Consider the following 18,054-nt stretch of genomic DNA (forward strand, 5'->3'; position numbering starts at 1 on the left):
TCGTGTTGCAGCGTCTCATAACCATCTATACATGTACCGTGTATGCATATACACATAGTCTACCCTGTGCGAGGTATGCACTATATCGACCAGCCCCGTAAGGAAGGATGAACAGCGGGTTGGACTATGGATCGGCTGCCGCAACCAGGATTCGAACCTATGTTGATCTCAGGCGGCCTGTGTATGACGGTCAGTAACGCTAAACGATACACTACGGAGATCCATGTGTGTGTGTGTGTGGAAGCAAAGGTATGTGTGCGTGGAAAAGTTCGCCTCGCATGATCCAACTTCATGCAGGAAAATCAGAAAAAAAAAAATAAGTGTTTATGGACGACCAGTTCCCCTTTAGTCCACCAGACATAAGGCGAGGATGTGCTGGCGTGAAAGTTAACGGGTATTTGTGGGAAATACGAACGGGTTGAAAAATAGTGAATAAAATCTATTCTTTTTTCAGAAATATGTATTACTCTTGTCGATGAAATGTCGTGTTTTTATATACGTTACAGAGCGAGTTTTTCTGAATTCTACAGTATAGCAGAGTGAGGGGGTTGCTGATTTCAGTAAGTGGCTCGAGGATGACAGCATTCAGGTTTTCTGTAACTGGATCGAGGACAGAGAGAACACAGCACGTCTCGCGTCCGACCATCGTCTCAGACTTGAGGCCGCTGCGCTGCCGGAATACAATATATATTTTTCCTTGTCAATTTCAGTGCGGGGCTGAGTCAGCGGGTGAACATTTGCCAACTAACAAATCTGATTACGGACGAATTTTATTGCTCACAAAAGCTATTACTGACCAATTATATTACCAGGTTGATCACTGACGACTCTGACGGACCACTGATTGCCGAGGAAGAATCGAATCGTTCATTGACGAATTCTCTTGTTGATGTATCTATTTACTGCGAGGGAATCTTAGTCTAATATTGAGTTTTTGACTTTAGTTACAGTCCACACAACAGGTGACGAATGACTTGTATAGTCTGAAATTTCTTTTAGATATTGCCTCTCTATGATAACATCAGAGCTGAAATGCAGAAATTGTTAAACATAACAAAAGGGAACCCAAGGCAAAAAAAAAGACTCCGTCCGAAGCCTCACACAAACAGTCAAATCAGTATCGACACGGCTTCGAAAAGTGAATTCATTTACCTCTGAAGTTTCAGTGGTTTCCGTATTGTTGTCATATTTCTTCAAGAATATCATCACACTTTTGTTACATCATCTTTTTTTTTTCTCTCGTACCTGAGATTGCCCACTTGAGTATACACACCCGACCTGGGCCAGAATGGCGATCTAAGGATACACACCCGACCTATAACAAGTGATGGTACCTCGAGAACGGGGTGTCATGTTTACTATTGGCGGATCTTTACACGTACAAATACACGACTACACAACAGATTTCCTCTTAGTTTTAAGATTGTGTATCATAGTACAATAATGACAGTAGAATATCACTTTTAACGTAGGCCTGAATAAACAGAAATTGCCAAAACAGCGTTTATTAAAACTGACTTCTCTTTTTCTCATCTGAAATGACTGCAGGTGGGACGAAGACCCGTTTTTTCAGACCTTATTTGCCCGACAGCTCCACTTGCTTCACCAGTTACCACAAGCAATCTTTTATTTGAGAGAGAGGGTTGGGTAGCCTAGCCGAGCTGCAGACTACCCCAATACTCGAACGCAGTTATGGTAGGCTAAGTGAAGAGCATACATCTCACGCCAAAGCAGCTTAAAACAATTGTTGTTCTTGTTGCTCAGCCTGATACTGAAAGTTTGAGGAAACATTATGACCCAGCAAGCAGCTGACATGAATTGAAATGACGGAGCACTTCGATGCTGTGGATCCACATCTTCAGCCAAGGCCTCGTAGCTCGAATATAAGCGAGCTTGTGAACATATTCGAGCAGAACGTATTATTCTTCTGGCACAGTTTTCTTTTGATAACGTTTATCGAATAATATCCTTTCCTACATCGGTATCTGTCAACGTCATTTTCTCCCGGACTTCAGAATGATACATTGTTCCGTCAATATAGCCTATCTGTCTCTCCCGGCATTCCTGTTATTGCTCGGAGCTTGTGAACAAAGCCAGCTCTATCTCTCGCAGGGGAAACGTGATATATTCAAGAGCTAAAGCAGCAATTGTTCTTGAGATACGGCCAACAGCTACACAAACAGTTGTCACAGTCGTGTAAGAACAGTCAACAGCACTTCGTAGAAAGTTCCTGGTTGTCATACAACGTAGTGATGACAGACGTAGCCGTAGAAATAGGAATAGAGGATGTTTATAATAAACACTTGGATGTATGGAGTTTATGGCTATATAAATACATACTCTTAAATATGAAGTAGAATAACTGAAAGCACTACATTCCAAACCTAAGACGTAAAAATGAACGAGTAAAGGATTAACAGTATCAGTAACCATCCACAGGTGATATATGAATGGATAATCCACTCACAAAAGGTTTCATTGAGTAATTATATTAAAAATCCACAGACTGACCGTCTTAAACACTGAAAAGATATCCAATTATAAGGCATACAGAAACTTTACTTATTTACTGTACTTATAATGCATTATGCAAATATCTAGAAAGCTTTACCGAAGCAATTTGTCCCAAATTATATGATTAGCTAAGTCTATATACTTTTATCTGTATCCATACATGAAATAGATGTGTGAAATATTTCAGTAATCTTATTCACCTCTTCTGTCTCTTTGTGTTAGCAGCCTTCGTCAGGTCTCCTGAAGGTTTCTGGTATATTCTTTGGACAAACATGCAAAATAATCAGACGACGTCACGGAGGAGCCATACCTCATCTACTTCCTCCACCTGATTAATCTGCATTAGTGCTTCCATTACTCTGCTTCATAAGTAAAATTTTTCAGTAAATGGCAAGATTCAAGTTTTTTTTTTTATTTTCTAACATCAGTAGAACTTAAATAGTGGACGCTTCTCACTTTTTACCTCTATATCCATTCTCGCAGTAAACCAGTCTTTTAAAAATACCTTTTTTTTCTATTCATGATTTATATTTCACTTTGTTACAGCACTTGAAATTTTTTGAGCCTGATGAAGATGGAATCAATGTTTTCTTCAAACCGCAAATTCCTGTTTATGTGAAGTCGGCTGTGGGAAGGGTAAGGCGACAACACGAACTTTGGGGGATGGGGGGTTCCAATAATATCAAATGATATCATGAGCTCGGCATGCACCATTAGGTTGTGATTTGGTTTTTCTTTTATCAACTAACTGGATCAACTCAAGACGGTTGTGAGTCAGGCCAGTAGCACTTATTTGAATGTTTAAAAGAAAGGTCCAAAATCTTTTGTATAGTATTATGTTTTATTAGAGTATGAAGTAAATCCAGACATTTCTGTGATCACCTGTGATAAGACTAAGAGTTTATCCAGTAGCCCTCAGGTAGATTTATGTTTGGCCCGAAGTTTAGATCTAGGATTCTTGTTTATAGCTTTCATGGTCACAGCAGTCAGTCATTGGCCCGGACTGCAGCACCTGGACTGCTTGTCACACATCGAGTAAGCAGCCCAGTGCTTAACCTGGCTCAGTTCACCAGTGAACCGTGAATCAATAGTCGGTCTCGAATCTCTGTCCTCGTGTGTTCGAAAATTCCAAGTGAACCTGCTATCAAGGCAGTAATAACCGAGAGGGCCTTGTGGCTGTGAGGGTTTTCATCAGCCATATTGCTGCTTGAAACGAAGTGAAAACAGAGAAAATGTGATGAGGTTATTGAAAGTTCACATGTGTCCAGGGTTGTCCACAAGACTGAAGGCTATCTTCATCAACTAACAGACCAAAGTTGTTTTCGCTGGTTCCATGTTCTTGCCAAGGTAAGCCTTTGGACTTCATATATTCACTTTGTTTGGGGAACTAGGTTAGGGAGGGAGTCACGCCTCCTTTTGGTTCGATTTTAACGTGATTTGCAGTGGATGGTTCAGTGAGAGGCGTAGATTTAAAACGTTCTGCCTCGTGTCCGTGCAGGACATAATGGACAGCATTATTGTATAGGCGACGCTTTATTTGATTTATATAGACTAAAATGATATCAAAAAACAATGGGGAATTGGCGGTGGCTGGAGCCATGAGCTACAGCCAGTGAACGAAAGGATCATGAAATACATATGCAGTAATATTTCGTAGACCGTGGCATGACATGGTTGGTAGAAATCCAGTTTAGCTCCGCATTGTTATTACGTTTGGATATCGTGATTTTGTTTTACAGTGCTCTCGGTTTATCTGATAACGTTCAATGAAATACTGTGCTTCAAATTATACTCCTGAACTACAATTGTATTCTATAAACACTAAAGTAACGCTGCAAAACAAAATCGCTCAATATTTAAAGCTACAAGCGATGCGGAGCTGAACTGGGTTTTTTACGGAATTGTGAATGTGACAATACATTAAAATACTAATTGCTTATCAGACGTATAATGTGGTTTATTCCAACCGTTTACATTCTGCAGTACAGCTTTCAAACTTTTCCTTTTTTAATGGACAAAGTTGAGGACAGTAAATCATGTTAGAGTTTGTTTTGAATAGCATGAACAGTGGTCATACACAGAGGAGTTGCTGACGTGTGATGGGATAGCAGTTTGAGAGTGTGTGGTTTGGTAGTTAAATAGCCATCCCCGTGAAGACTAATTCTGTACGAGATTGATTCTGTACGAGATTGGACTAAACAGCTCCACCACACTCTCTCATACTCGGCCTGAGAGTGTGTGTATGACAGCCACGGTAACGCTGATCATAGTTTTAAAAAGGAAATAACGCTCTCGATGCGGCAGACGTAAACATGAATATTTTCTATTTCGGTAAAATGTTGTTGTAGATGCAAAACTTTAGGTACATTAGAATTAAACCAAAAACAATTTGTTTCACTTAGTGAATTGTATTGTAACTGACGTATTTAAACTGAGTACATTTATCCATTGGCTGGTTTAGGCTAAGTGTGACTAGGGCCTTTTTTCCCCCCATTGCTATGTACTCTAACCCATTCTAAACAACGAAATAAAAGCACATATTAAATACACCCGCTGGAATATATGGTATTAAGTGAAATGTTGTTTGGTAGACATCAGTATGTTGATAGTAATGCGCCCAAAAATATGCATTTATTCACTTACGTCTTTGGTTAGGTTTTGACTAATCAGCTATAGGACTCAAAAGCAAAGGCGGGGGGGGGGGGGGGGGGGTGTCATGGAAGGGGTGTCATGACTTGGTGATAATGGTGCACTCTTCAGAGCGCCTCTGTCTTTTAACCACTTAACGTAAATCCAGCGCAGGATTTGATTCAAATTATAATCTGACATGGGCTGGTAAATTTCCAGTGGCAGGATAGACACTCTCCCTCAGGGAACTTCACCTTCCTGCCCTGTTTGCTAGCCCTTCGTCACTTCTTTAGCCCCTTCTTCACTCCTTTAGCCCATCTCCATATCACTAGCCCCTCTCCACTTCACCAGCTCCACCCCACTTCACTAGCCCCTCTCCACATCACTGTTCCCTCTCCACTTTACTATACCCTCTCCACTTCACTACCCACTCTCCTTTTCAACATGAGGCAACAGTATACCCTGTGTATTTTCAGTGTTTAATAAGATTGAAGCCGCTAGTATTAACGTTATGAAAATCGATACTCAAAAGACGATTCCATTTTGACCACATTATTTTTCGAACTATAGAAGCAGAGGGACAGATGCATTCATTTGTGTCTCCTTCACCTCAAAATCTAACAAATTGCTGTCCAGGTAACAGGGAAATTATCGTGTCTCGCCTAGTTAGTGCCTTAGAATGTGTATGGTACTTATTTTATGTCAGTCTGTCTTGTATTTCTTGAGAAAATGTCTGTGATATGATTTATAGAAGCACCTTCAAAAGTTTTTTTTTCTTTTGTGTCGCATATTTTGTATTGTATATGCAGTGGATATGGTCCGTTGGATATATAGCGTAAAGTGATACACACGAGAAGCTTGGAGCATGGCGCAATGCCTGGTTGTTTACGTGCACTAGCTTAGTACGAACCCCCTTGGGAAGTGAAGACTTAACCAGCAGTGAACGGGGAATTCTTTGAACCAGATGGACTGGCGTTGCAGACGTGCCTCCGGATGAGGTATTAAGCCACGAAAAAAAAAAAGTTTAATGAAGTCATTTACAAAAAGGAGAATGTATATCGTTATAGTCCTACTCGCCTAATGCATGTATGTTATAAATTTGGATGTGCCATCTCTCAGGACTGAGTTATAGCACTTGAATAAAAAAAAAAGTTGATGCGCTAATTCTTCTGTTACATGCGCCAAAATGTGACCATTCCATAGGCGGTGCTTATATTGCAGTGTGTGATACTTTGATGCGGTGGTGTCATCTCAACAAAAATGTACCTGCAGAACAGACAGACGCAAGCTAGAGTGCTGACCCAGCCTTAAAACTCTCCTTATTTGTGTTATTTAGGACACATGCCCCACAAATACTCACACGAAGTGTCCTGTTTTATATAACCACCAGCAACAGAGAAAAATCTCGCAAGATTCCCTTCACCAAAATATGTCTGATGATATATCCACTCCACGACCATCAAGATATACAGACACTATTTTACATCGTATCTAAATATAATTCTCTACGATCATCATGTATTATCTATAGGAGGGAGGGAAGGATTACAATATGGAAGGAAGAAACGATAGAAGCTAATTTATTGCTGCTAAATCTCAAGACATGCACTGTAAGATCACTCTAGATTTGACTCTCCTCAGTGGAATTACTGTTCCGCGTTGATGTGTCAGGACCTTCAGTTTGATCAAGTGATCATCAGACAGTACACTCATAACTGTATAATATGAGGATTTCTTATTTCTTCTCGAAAACGCTGTGCTTCTACCGCTAGCTTAGAAAATGAACAGCATAATCCATACCTTATCTTAAAGTATTTAGCAAGCCATTGTATAATTCGTTGATTACTTGTTGCGTTTACATGTATTAAGGTGTGTCTTATGGCTCTGTTTCAGGTGAGGCGGTAAGTACTGCACTCGCAGCTGCTGCCCCTTGATGACACACATGCTGACACCCGTGACTGCCTCACTCTCCCGTTGGCTAGATTCGAATGATCGAAGCAGGAGCTCCGCCCTCTTGGGTCGACCAGATCGCCATGTGCACCAATTTTATAATACTGGTAAGTGTTTTCGTATTGAAAATAGAGCATATTCGAAAATAAGTGATGATTTGAATGATTTGAAATGAACTTGGAAACCAGTCAAGGTTGTGTAATGTCATTATCATTATTTATTCCTCTTTTTTTTATGGCTGGGGCATTGTGTGAGGTGGGAGGGAAGTGGGATGCCTGTGGAGGGAGACTTAAGTTACCTAAGTTGTTTTATGCAAATGGTGTCCTGTTGTTGGCTAGAATGATGGGCCGGCCCGATGATGTGCTTAGGTGGAAGACGCAGAGAACGAATTGCAAATAACAATAAGGTAATTTCTGATGGTGATTGATCCTAGCGTAGTATCAAATTATTTGGCGAGGGACTGGGAGTCGTGGATGAGTTAAACTTTTTAGGAGCAAGCAAAGTTTGGTCAGGATGATAGCGGGAAAAGCGGAAGCTGATAGTTATCATACAAGGGAAGACGTCTGGAGATGGGATGATAATTCTGGTGGATGGAAGAGCTGTGAAGGTAGTGTGCTAACAGACATGAAGAATTGCATGTCCGCCACCTCTGATGTCCGGATGTGAATCCCAAGTCTCTGTGGGTCAGGATTAAGCCCCAAATTAGGAGCAGTAGAGATAGTTAATTTGTTTAGTTAGAATTAGGGAGATTGGAAGATTGATAGAGATGAGGAAGTGTAGGGTGTACAGATTGTGAGAGAGAGAGGGATAGACGTCTTCTGAATGGTACGGTCATGTAGAATGGAGGGCTTGATCTCAGTGGACAGTGTGGGGTTGAGGTTATGTGTGTGTGAGGTGATGATGGAGGATGTATGTGCGTGATCCATCCCATGGAGCCGGTCCTGGTGTTGATGATGATGACGACAGAGCTGACGAGGCGGGGATATATATATATATATATATATATATATATATATATATATATATATATATATATATATATATATATATATATATATTGGAAAGGATCACAATTTTGCGCGTGATCAAGATATTCCTATGAGTCCACAGGGAAAATGAAACACGAAAAGTTCCCAAGTGCACTTTCGTGTAATAATCACATCATCAGGGGAGACACAAGAGAGAAATATAAGTCAGTTGATATACATCGAAGAGACGAAGCTAGGTCGCCATTTGGTAAACATGTGATCTATCTATTATCTATCTATCTATCTATATATATATATATATAGATAGATAGATAGATAGATAGATAAACATTAGTAGTTCAAGCTAGGCTGTCGGCTACATCTTGTGGCTGTGCTGCAGTGGGTTATCATATAAGATCACATTCAACTGGACTACCATTGATATCTTTTCAGATTTGTTGCACGTCTGACAGTCTCCAGCACACGAGAACTTGGTCAACTGTATCGTACCTCATCAAGATCATCGTGTGTCAAGACATCATATAAAGGTAAGACATGAGGCTGGTACAGACAGCAATATTTGAATCCAATGTATTTCATTTCACATTATTACGCAAAATCCAACTGGAACCATTTTCAATCCGAGTTTCAACAGACCATGTTCTTCGAGGGCCCTGTTTTTGAAAGTCTGTTAACAAATGCTAGAATATAATACGGAAATATCCGAATATCTTATGAATTTAGGGGATTTTCCCCACATTATGACCGGGGTAGGTCCTAATATTTTATGAATGTAGGGGATTTTCCCCACACTGACCGGGCTAGATCCGAATATTTTATGAATTTAGGGGATTTTCCCCACACTAAGGCTCATAGTAAGCTACGTTAACATCCATAAACAAACAATAGATATGATAGTAAGGTAAGTGATGTGGGTTCAGTGGCAGCTACATGTTTGGGTGTATCCCGTGTTTACATCATTTCCAAACTGGGATGACAAGGCCAGATAGACGTAAGGAGACGAACATGGTTTCGTAAGACTCGAAGCTTCGAGCGAAGGCAAATGGCAGACTCGCTGGAGGCTAAATGAATAACATGAAGACTCTCTCTGGTTTTGTTGTGGGAAAAATATCCAGCAACTAAACCTAAACCAAGTTACAGTTGGCCACTGTATTTCAGACGAAACAAATGTTGTTGTCAGTCTCTTTTGTGTATGTATTATTCATGACCTCATTCAAGTTCCTCGACTACAGTATAGCTGGAGTGTCACTTGAAACTTTATTCTTGATATATTATTCAGTGTTTATTACCTCCTCTGGTCAACAGTAGATCCATTGCAGGACTACTGGTCGTAGAATTTCCTGTCCTTGCTTACGCACGTAAACAGATACACTAACGTAGTGTGAGTGATTGGGAGGAGTACAGGGGAAAGTGGCGAAAGGTCAAGAGATAAGCATTAGAAAAAAAAAAGATAAATAAATAAAACATAGGGTAAAGGCATCTGTGGACTTCATAGGGAATAAGAAAATGCTGTGAAATGAGAAAAGTGTAAGGACACAACATGAGAACATATGGGAGCGATGGAGAGGTGAGAAGATGAGGAATTAGTAATAGGCAAAGAAGAAATGTAAAAAAAGAAAAAAATGGAGTGAGTATTTTACGAGATTGCTGAATGTGTTGGATGTTGTGTGTTTAGTACGATATAGCTTGCAGACTGAGTCTTGCCGAATGATATGTAAGATAGAGGAGATAGTGAAAGCCTTGCATAATTTGGAATGTGGCTAGTCGGAGTGAAAAGGGAGTGACAGAGACATTAATTGGTTAGTTAGGGTATTCAACGTTTGTATGGCCCAAGGTGGCGCCTGTTATTGGTTGATTACGTGGTTAGTACCCTCTTCTAAAGACACGGAGACAAAAGAGTGTATGGGAGAGTGGTGATTGAGAGGTTGTGGCCTGCACAGAGAAGTGTGGGGAGGACCAGGACGGCTTTAGGAGTGGTTGAGGATGTTTAGATCAGGTTTTTGCTCTGAAGAATATGTGAGAAACATTAGGAAAAATAATGTATTCTATGTGACATTTTTGTGTATGGGGAAAATCTTATGACTTGACAGAGAGGCCTCGTGAATTGTGCTACCATCATACGGGGCAGATAGAGTTCTAAATTCAATAGGGAGTATTTACCAAGAAATCAAGGCACATGTACGAGTTGGAAGGGAGGAGGGTGAATGGTTCCATGTGGTGACCAATGAAGGTGGGTCTCTGTCAGTGGTAAGTGATGTCACAATGGCTGTTTGATACGTTTTGAGACGGAGTAGTGAGGGAGGTAAGTGCAGGTACATAGCCAGGATTGGGTCAAGTGAAAGGGGCGATTTACGAACGCACCAAGATAATGATGAAAAGCTCAAAGCAAGAGTGTTATGTAAGAACACATTGTACCGTAGAGAACATAGCGCTTTTTAGGTAATATAGGTGTTGCGTTAGCTCGCTACTATTAGCTAAATTCTTATATGATTAATTACACCTGGACAGAGGTAAGGTTAACATGAGACCGGTCACTAGTTGTTTGATGAAGCCAGTTAATGATTCTGCTGGCAGAAAGAAAAGACGTTACCGGACTCCCCTACTCGTGGTTCACCCGCGAGTGAAGAGTCACATCAACGAGGCTGTGCCATCGTCTCGGACTTTATCATTCAGAGGATTCCATCATTTCCCAGCTGCTGGAAGTAGTGCAGCCTTGAAGCTGCGGGAACCCCTTCGTAGAAGGGGTCCTGGTCCATATGTTAGGTAGATGGTGGAATGGGCACGGTAGGCAGGTTCACTGGCCAGTAGAATTAATCAGTGAAACCACTTAAATATTCAAGTATACATACATTTATTTTTCCTTTCGTGAGGCTTAATGGGTTAGAATAATTGTAGAAATAATTGAATTATCATCGTCAATGGATACGTAGGTTTGTCGTACACTGTATAACGGAAGGGGGAGAGGGAGATTACCCTCGACGCCCCCTTCCCCCCTGCGATTCGTGCTGAGGTGAAGGCAAGGGTGTCAGGGTGAGGGGCAGTCCTGCGGTTGCTGTTTGCAGATGACACGGTTCTGGTGACGGACTCCAAGGAGGAACACCACGACCTGGTAACAGGGGTTTAGGAGAGTGTGTGTGAGAGGTGGAAGACCACGACCTGGTAACAGGGGTTTAGGAGAGTGTGTGTGAGAGGTGGAAGACCACGACCTGGTAACAGGGGTTTAGGAGAGTGTGTGTGAGAGGTGGAACACCACGACCTGGTAACAGGGGTTTAGGAGAGAGTGTGTGTAAGAGGTGGAAGTTGAGATTCTATGTGAACAATATTGTAAGGTCGTTAGATGAAGCAGAAGGATTAGATACAACAGGTTTGCGCGCCGACCAGTTGACAGAATAACCAATGTGTATTCCCGGTTCCATTCAAATGATCTAGTGTTTTGCTGTTAGAGATGTACGTCTCAGGTGACGAAAGGATTTGGAGACTCACCTCAACTTGTGGATCTGCCACTAGAGGGATAACAGTGTCACCACGGTGATGGATGGACTTATTCTCCGCCATTCCCTGCGAGATATGCACCAGTTAGATCCTCCGTATTTGGCTCTCGCTCCCTTGGGTCGCCTGTGATAACTTTCGCCCGTACTGGAGCGTTGATTTACGCTCAGTAGAACGTGGAAACACCGTCGGATTGTAACTGGAGTTCATTCCCATCCTGAGGTTCAAAATAACTCGAAAGGTGGGCAGTGTAGTGGTTCAAGAGGGGGAAATGTGGGGGTCTATACAAGGTGAGAAAGTGTTTTTGAGAACGAAATGGTATTGGAATCCACACCTGATGTTCCTAAGGTACTAACCTGTATCCTTTTGAGAACGAAATGGTATTGGAATCCACACCTGATCTTCCTAAGGTACTAAACTGTATCCTTTTGAGAACGAAATGGTATTGGAATCCACACCTGATGTCCCTAAGGTACTAACCTGTATACTTTTGAGAACGAAACGGTATTGGAATCCACACCTGATCTTCCTAAGGTACTAACTTGTATCCTTTTTTTTTTTTTTTTGTTTGGTGTTCTTCTCGAGTATGTCATCCCAGTCGGGCGCATCCGTTCACTTGTATCATGTTCACCTGCAAGTGAACGAACGTCCTTTTTCAACCCACTTTTGAAGATCATCCTGGTGTGAGATGTGAGTTCACGAGCATTATGACCTTATGTCGTTGTCAGACTCGAAGAAGCACCGAGATAAGACGTGTATCTTCAGACACCATCCAGAGATGTGAGGACCGTTAGTGATGGTTCCCTTGTGAAAGTGCAGTTGTTTACATTGGACACTGTGTGTGTGTGTGTATGTGTGTGTGGGGGGGGGAGGGTTGGGTTACCAGACACACGGACAGTGTGTGGACGATAGCCACACACGTCTCAGCTCTTTACCACAGAAGATATGGTATTTCTCAGGGACCTTGGCGGAAATTAAGTGATTTGCTTTATATTTTTTTTTTTTCCATGTTTTTTTTTTTGCGATCTATTACCAAACCTCGCTCTTTACCCTAGCTTTCAAAGCCCCAGTTAGTCTCGAGACTTGACCATGTATTGTTAAACTTTTCAGGTAAAGTTCCACGGTGGGGAAGGTGTTCTCAAACGTGTAAGACACCATTGTGGGGTGTGATTTCCGTCAATATTCCTGCGTTAGTATCACCGCAAACCTGAAATATATAACTTTCGCTTCATCCTTCTTGGCTGTTCGATGCTTTCCACATCTCCCATTGCCAATTTTTCTCCGTAATGACTCGTCAGCTCGGATTTTTTCCTGTGGCAATTTCATACAGATGTATTCGTCTCATCCTCAACATGAAGAGGTATTATTGAAGTACTTCTGGGAGCGCTGCTCGAAGGAAACCTCGAAAAAAAACTGCAAAGTATAATTGCTCCGATGAATGACGCCATATTTCTGTAGGTGGACGAAGGAGGTAGAAAGCAACGTCCAATCAGTACAAAAGTTGATGAACCTGGGTTTAGAATCATGTATCTTTCAAGAAAATACATAAGTCTTCCTTGCATTTCAACTCCTGGACAGCTGGTGGAAACGGAACCTTTGAGTGTTCTTTCAGCCTTCATCACTAATTCATATCACCTTTCCTGAACCTCTTAGAACGTATGATCTGAGTAAGCTTTCCACTGATCCAGTGCGCGGAGCCAACCGAAGCAGTGGTCAGAGCCGAATGAACCAGCGCTCGGGAGTCGACCAAACCAGTGATCAGCCTCAACTGTACCTGTTCTCTGAGCAAACTGAAGCAGTGCTGGGAGCCGACCGAACCAGCGCTACCCTGTGGTAACCTCAGAAAAGCAAGACTGCCCCTTTGGTAACCTCAAGAGAGCAGGACTACCCCGGGGTAAGCTTAGAACAGCAGTGCTACCCTGGGGGTAAATCAGAATGGCAACGCTACCCCGGAGTAGGCTAAGGAGAGCAAGCTTGACCCCGGATAACTCCAAGACAGCAAGACTACCCTGGGGTAACCATAATGCTACCCCAGGGGAACTGACGAACATTAATGGGATGTGGTACTTCATTCACCACACACACCCAGTACACGGTCACTACACACACACCCAGTACACGGTCACTACACACACCCAGTACATGGTCACTACACACACACCCAGTACACGGTCACTACACACCCAGTACACGGGTCACCACACACACACCCAGTACTCGGTCACTACACACGCCCAGTACATGGTCACTACACACCCAGTACACGGGTCACCACACACACACAGCCACAGAAGAAGACCAATGACTGCTGCTCATGGTAAACACATGTGAGACAAGTGATCCCCTTGTGTACGTCCATACATACACCGGGCCACAGTGAGGCGCAGGAACCAGTACTAGCCTGTCCTGGTGAGGTTGTGGTACCCAGTAGACTCTCCTGTACCGAGACGGAAGGCGGTACACGTAGCAGTGGTCCTGGGGGCTACTTTTTGTGTCTCCTCTCCTCACTTATACGAAAGCGACTTGAGTTTCTTTCACGTTTTTTCCCCCCTCAAGTGAAGTGGACGACGAGCACTCTGGGAGCCTTGACCACGTCACCAGGGGTCGTCAACCCCTGCACCTTCCTCCTCCTCCTCCTCTTCCCACATAACCTGGGGGAGAGACCACCCTCCCTAGACACCTCTCCCAGACATACACACACGCTGGGGGAGGGAACGGACCAGCACGCCTCGAACAGGTCTCCGTTGCTTGGTCCACACCTGCTCATCGTCTTCACGGTAACAGTCAGCGGGAGGGGGTGTGCCTCATGGGGGAGAAGATGGCTACTGGAACCTACGAAGTCTACTCAACGTAGCGGCAAAAAGTAGACAAACACGTAAGAGAAGTTACAATAACATGGAATGGATACAGAAATATAACACGATATCGAATGATCTGTTTGAGAGAAAGTGGAAAGTTTGTGAAAATACTATTTAGTAAAGTGAAAAGGTACAGTGGATACTAGGTTTTCAAACTCTCATAAGACTGCAGGAAACCTTTCAGTTGCACAACGAATGACAAGCAGGAGTAAGATTAAATTACTTCCGTGGTGTCCTCCATTATAGTAACATAATACCCCGGCAGTGGAGAGTCGGGAAGGTAAAGACTTACAAATTTCTGAAGGAGTTTGTTGATCAGTATCCCAAAGATGACATCCGAGGTGCACTACCCAGTCATCAGATATGGGACATCTGAGGTGCTTCCTGCTACCCAGTCATCAGATATGGGACATCTGAAGTGCTTCCTGCTACCCAGCCATCAGATATGGGACATCCGAGGTGCTTTCCACTACCCAGTCATCAGATATGGGACATCTGAGGTGCCTCCTACTACCCAGTCATCAGATATGGGACATCTGAGGTGCCTCCCACTACCCAGTCATCAGATATGGGACATCTGAGGTGCCTCCCACTACCCAGTCATCAGATATGGGACATCTGAGGTGCCTCCCACTACCCAGTCATCAGATATGGGACATCTGAGGTGCCTCCCACTACCCAGTCATCAGATATGGGACATCTGAGGTGCCTCCCACTACCCAGCCATCAGATATGGGACATCCGAGGTGCCTCCCACTACCCACTCATCAGATATGGGACATCTGAGGTGCCTCCTACTACCCAGTCATCAGATATGGGACATCTGAGGTGCTTCCCACTACCCAGTCATCAGATATGGGACATCTGAGGTGCCTCCCACTACCCAGTCATCAGATATGGGACATCTGAGGTGCCTCCCACTACCCAGTCATCAGATATGGGACATCTGAAGTGCTTCCTGCTACCCAGTCATCAGATATGGGACATCTGAGGTGCTTCCCACTACCCAGTCATCAGATATGGGACATCTGAAGTGCCTCCCACTACCCAGCCATCAGATATGGGACACCTGAGTTGCTTCCTGCCACCTTCAGGCCACTACTTCGCACGCCAGTCACAGCAGCACTTTAAGACTATCATGTCCAGATCCTCTCCAGCCATCTGTACGTATATAAGAATGCAGACCAACGTGGACACACATTTTAAGCAAACGTCGCAACTTGCAAACACACTTGTCCAGAGAAGCAGATGCAAAGGTACATACTGGTCTAGATACACGTGAATATAAACATGAGCTACTGTGTGTACATAGAGGTCTAGATACATGTGAGTATGAGCGTGAGCTACTGTGTGTGTACATACAGGTCTAGATACATGTGAAGATTAACGTGAGCTACTGTGTGTGTACATACAGGTCTAGATACATGTGAAGATTAACGTGAGCTACTGTGTACGTACAGGTCTAGATACATGTGAAGATTAACGTGAGCTACTGTGTGTGTACGTACAGGTCTAGATACATGTGAATATGAGCGTGAGCTACTGTGTGTGTACGTACAGGTCTAGATACGTGTGAAGATTAACGTGAGCTACTGTGTGTGTACGTACAGGTCTAGATACGTGTGAAGATTAACGTGAGCTACTGTATGTGTACATACAGGTCTAGATACGTGTGAAGATTAACGTGAGCTACTGTGTGTGTACATACAGGTCTAGATACGTGTGAAGATTAACGTGAGCTACTGTGTACGTACAGGTCTAGATACATGTGAAGATTAACGTGAGCTACTGTGTACGTACAGGTCTAGATACATGTGAAGATTAACGTGAGCTACTGTATGTGTACATGCAGGTCTAGATACATGTGAAGATTAACGTGAGCTACTGTGTACGTACAGGTCTAGATACATGTGAAGATTAACGTGAGCTACTGTGTGTGTACATACAGGTCTAGATACATGTGAAGATTAACGTGAGCTACTGTGTGTGTACATGCAGGACCTAGATACACGTGAATATGATGGCGAACTACACACCTCCTGCTGAGAGTGGGGTGGGAAGGTTCAAAACAAATGAGACCCCAACCTCCCCATGGCTCGCTTCCCTCAGGCATACCCAACCCTCCTCCTCCACACGTAGTAACACTCTTGATGCAGGTATATTTCCCATCGTCTTCAGGCGAAGTAATTGTTCCTCCATGCCACAGGAAGCCTCCTCTTCCTCATCCTCCTTCTCCTCTTCCTTTCTCCTCCTCCTACAAACCTCGACGGTAATTACTGCATGCATTAAACAGTGAGAGACGGCTCACCAGGTAGACAAACAGCGAATGAGCCGGGATCAATGAAGCAAGCCTTCATGACGGGTGAATGCCTCTCTTAACTGGGTTTGGCATTCAAAAGGTAAACAATGAGTTCATCTCTTTTATTTGCACACCTCAGCGTCCACATCCTCAGCAAACATGCGGCAGCCCCGCCCCGCCCCGAGCTGCCTGTGGTGAAGGGTCATTGTTGCAGCAGGGTCAGGGGGCGCAGCCTGGCCCCGCCCCGCCCCGCGCTGCCTGTGGTGAAGGGTTACTGTTGCAGCAAGGTCAGGAGGGGGCAGCCTGGCCCCGCCCCGAGCTGCCTGTGGTGAAGGGTCACTGTTGCAGCAAGGTCAGGGGTGGGGGCAGCCTGGCCCCGCCCCGCCCCCGAGCTGCCTGTGGTGATGGGTCACTGTTGCAGCAAGGTCAGGGGAGCAGCCTGGCCCCGCCCCGAGCTGCCTGTGGTGAAGGGTCATTGTTGCAGCAAGGTCAGGGGGGGCAGCCTGGCCCCGCCCCGCCCCCGAGCTGCCTGTGGTGATGGGTCACTGTTGCAGCAAGGTCAGGGGGCAGCCTGGCCCCGCCCCGCCCCGAGCTGCCTGTGGTGAAGGGTCACTGTTGCAGCAAGGTCAGGGGGGCGGCAGCCTGGCCCCGCCCCGCCCCGCCCCGAGCTGCCTGTGGTGAAGGGTCATTGTTGCAGCAAGGTCAGGAGGGGGCAGCCTGGCCCCGCCCCGCCCCCGAGCTGCCTGTGATGAAGGGTTACTGTTGCAGCAAGGTCGGGGGGGGGGCAGCCTGGCCCCGCCCCGCCCCCGAGCTGCCTGTGATGAAGGGTTACTGTTGCAGCAAGGTCAGGAGGGGGCAGCCTGGCCCCGCCCCGCCCCCGAGCTGCCTGTGGTGAAGGGTCACTGTTGCAGCAAGGTCAGGGGGGGGGGGGCAGCCTGGCCCCGCCCCGCCCCCGAGCTGCCTGTGGTGAAGGGTCATTGTTGCAGCAAGGTCAGGGGGCGGCCTGGCCCCGCCCTGCCCCGAGCTGCCTGTGGTGAAGGGTCATTGTTGCAGCAAGATCAGGGGGCAGCCTGGCCCCGCCCCGCCCCGAGCTGCCTGTGGTGAAGGGTCACTGTTGCAGCAAGGTCAGGGGGGCGGCAGCCTGGCCCCGCCCCGCCCCGCCCCGCCCCGAGCTGCCTGTGGTGAAGGGTCATTGTTGCAGCAAGGTCAGGAGGGGGCAGCCTGGCCCCGCCCCGCCCCGAACTGCCTGTGGTGAAGGGTCATTGTTGCAGCAAGGTCAGGGGGCAGCCTGGCCCCGCCCCGCCCTGAGCTGCCTGTGGTGAAGGGT

The 18,054-nt window shown here is 44.9% G+C and overlaps 1 long non-coding RNA gene across 1 annotated transcript in view; it reads left to right on the forward strand.

The window, feature by feature from the left end:
- Nucleotides 1-7,061: 7,061 nt before the first annotated feature.
- Nucleotides 7,062-18,054, forward strand: part of LOC139759428 (uncharacterized) — a 42,515-nt gene continuing 31,522 nt past the window's right edge. The window contains exons 1-2 of the long non-coding RNA XR_011715047.1: nucleotides 7,062-7,199; nucleotides 8,514-8,608. This is a non-coding gene — a long non-coding RNA (uncharacterized lncRNA). The remainder of the gene's footprint in view (nucleotides 7,200-8,513; nucleotides 8,609-18,054) is intronic.

Source organism: Panulirus ornatus, chromosome 33, assembly GCF_036320965.1.
Source record: "Panulirus ornatus isolate Po-2019 chromosome 33, ASM3632096v1, whole genome shotgun sequence".
Classification (NCBI taxonomy): Eukaryota; Metazoa; Arthropoda; class Malacostraca; order Decapoda; family Palinuridae; genus Panulirus; species Panulirus ornatus.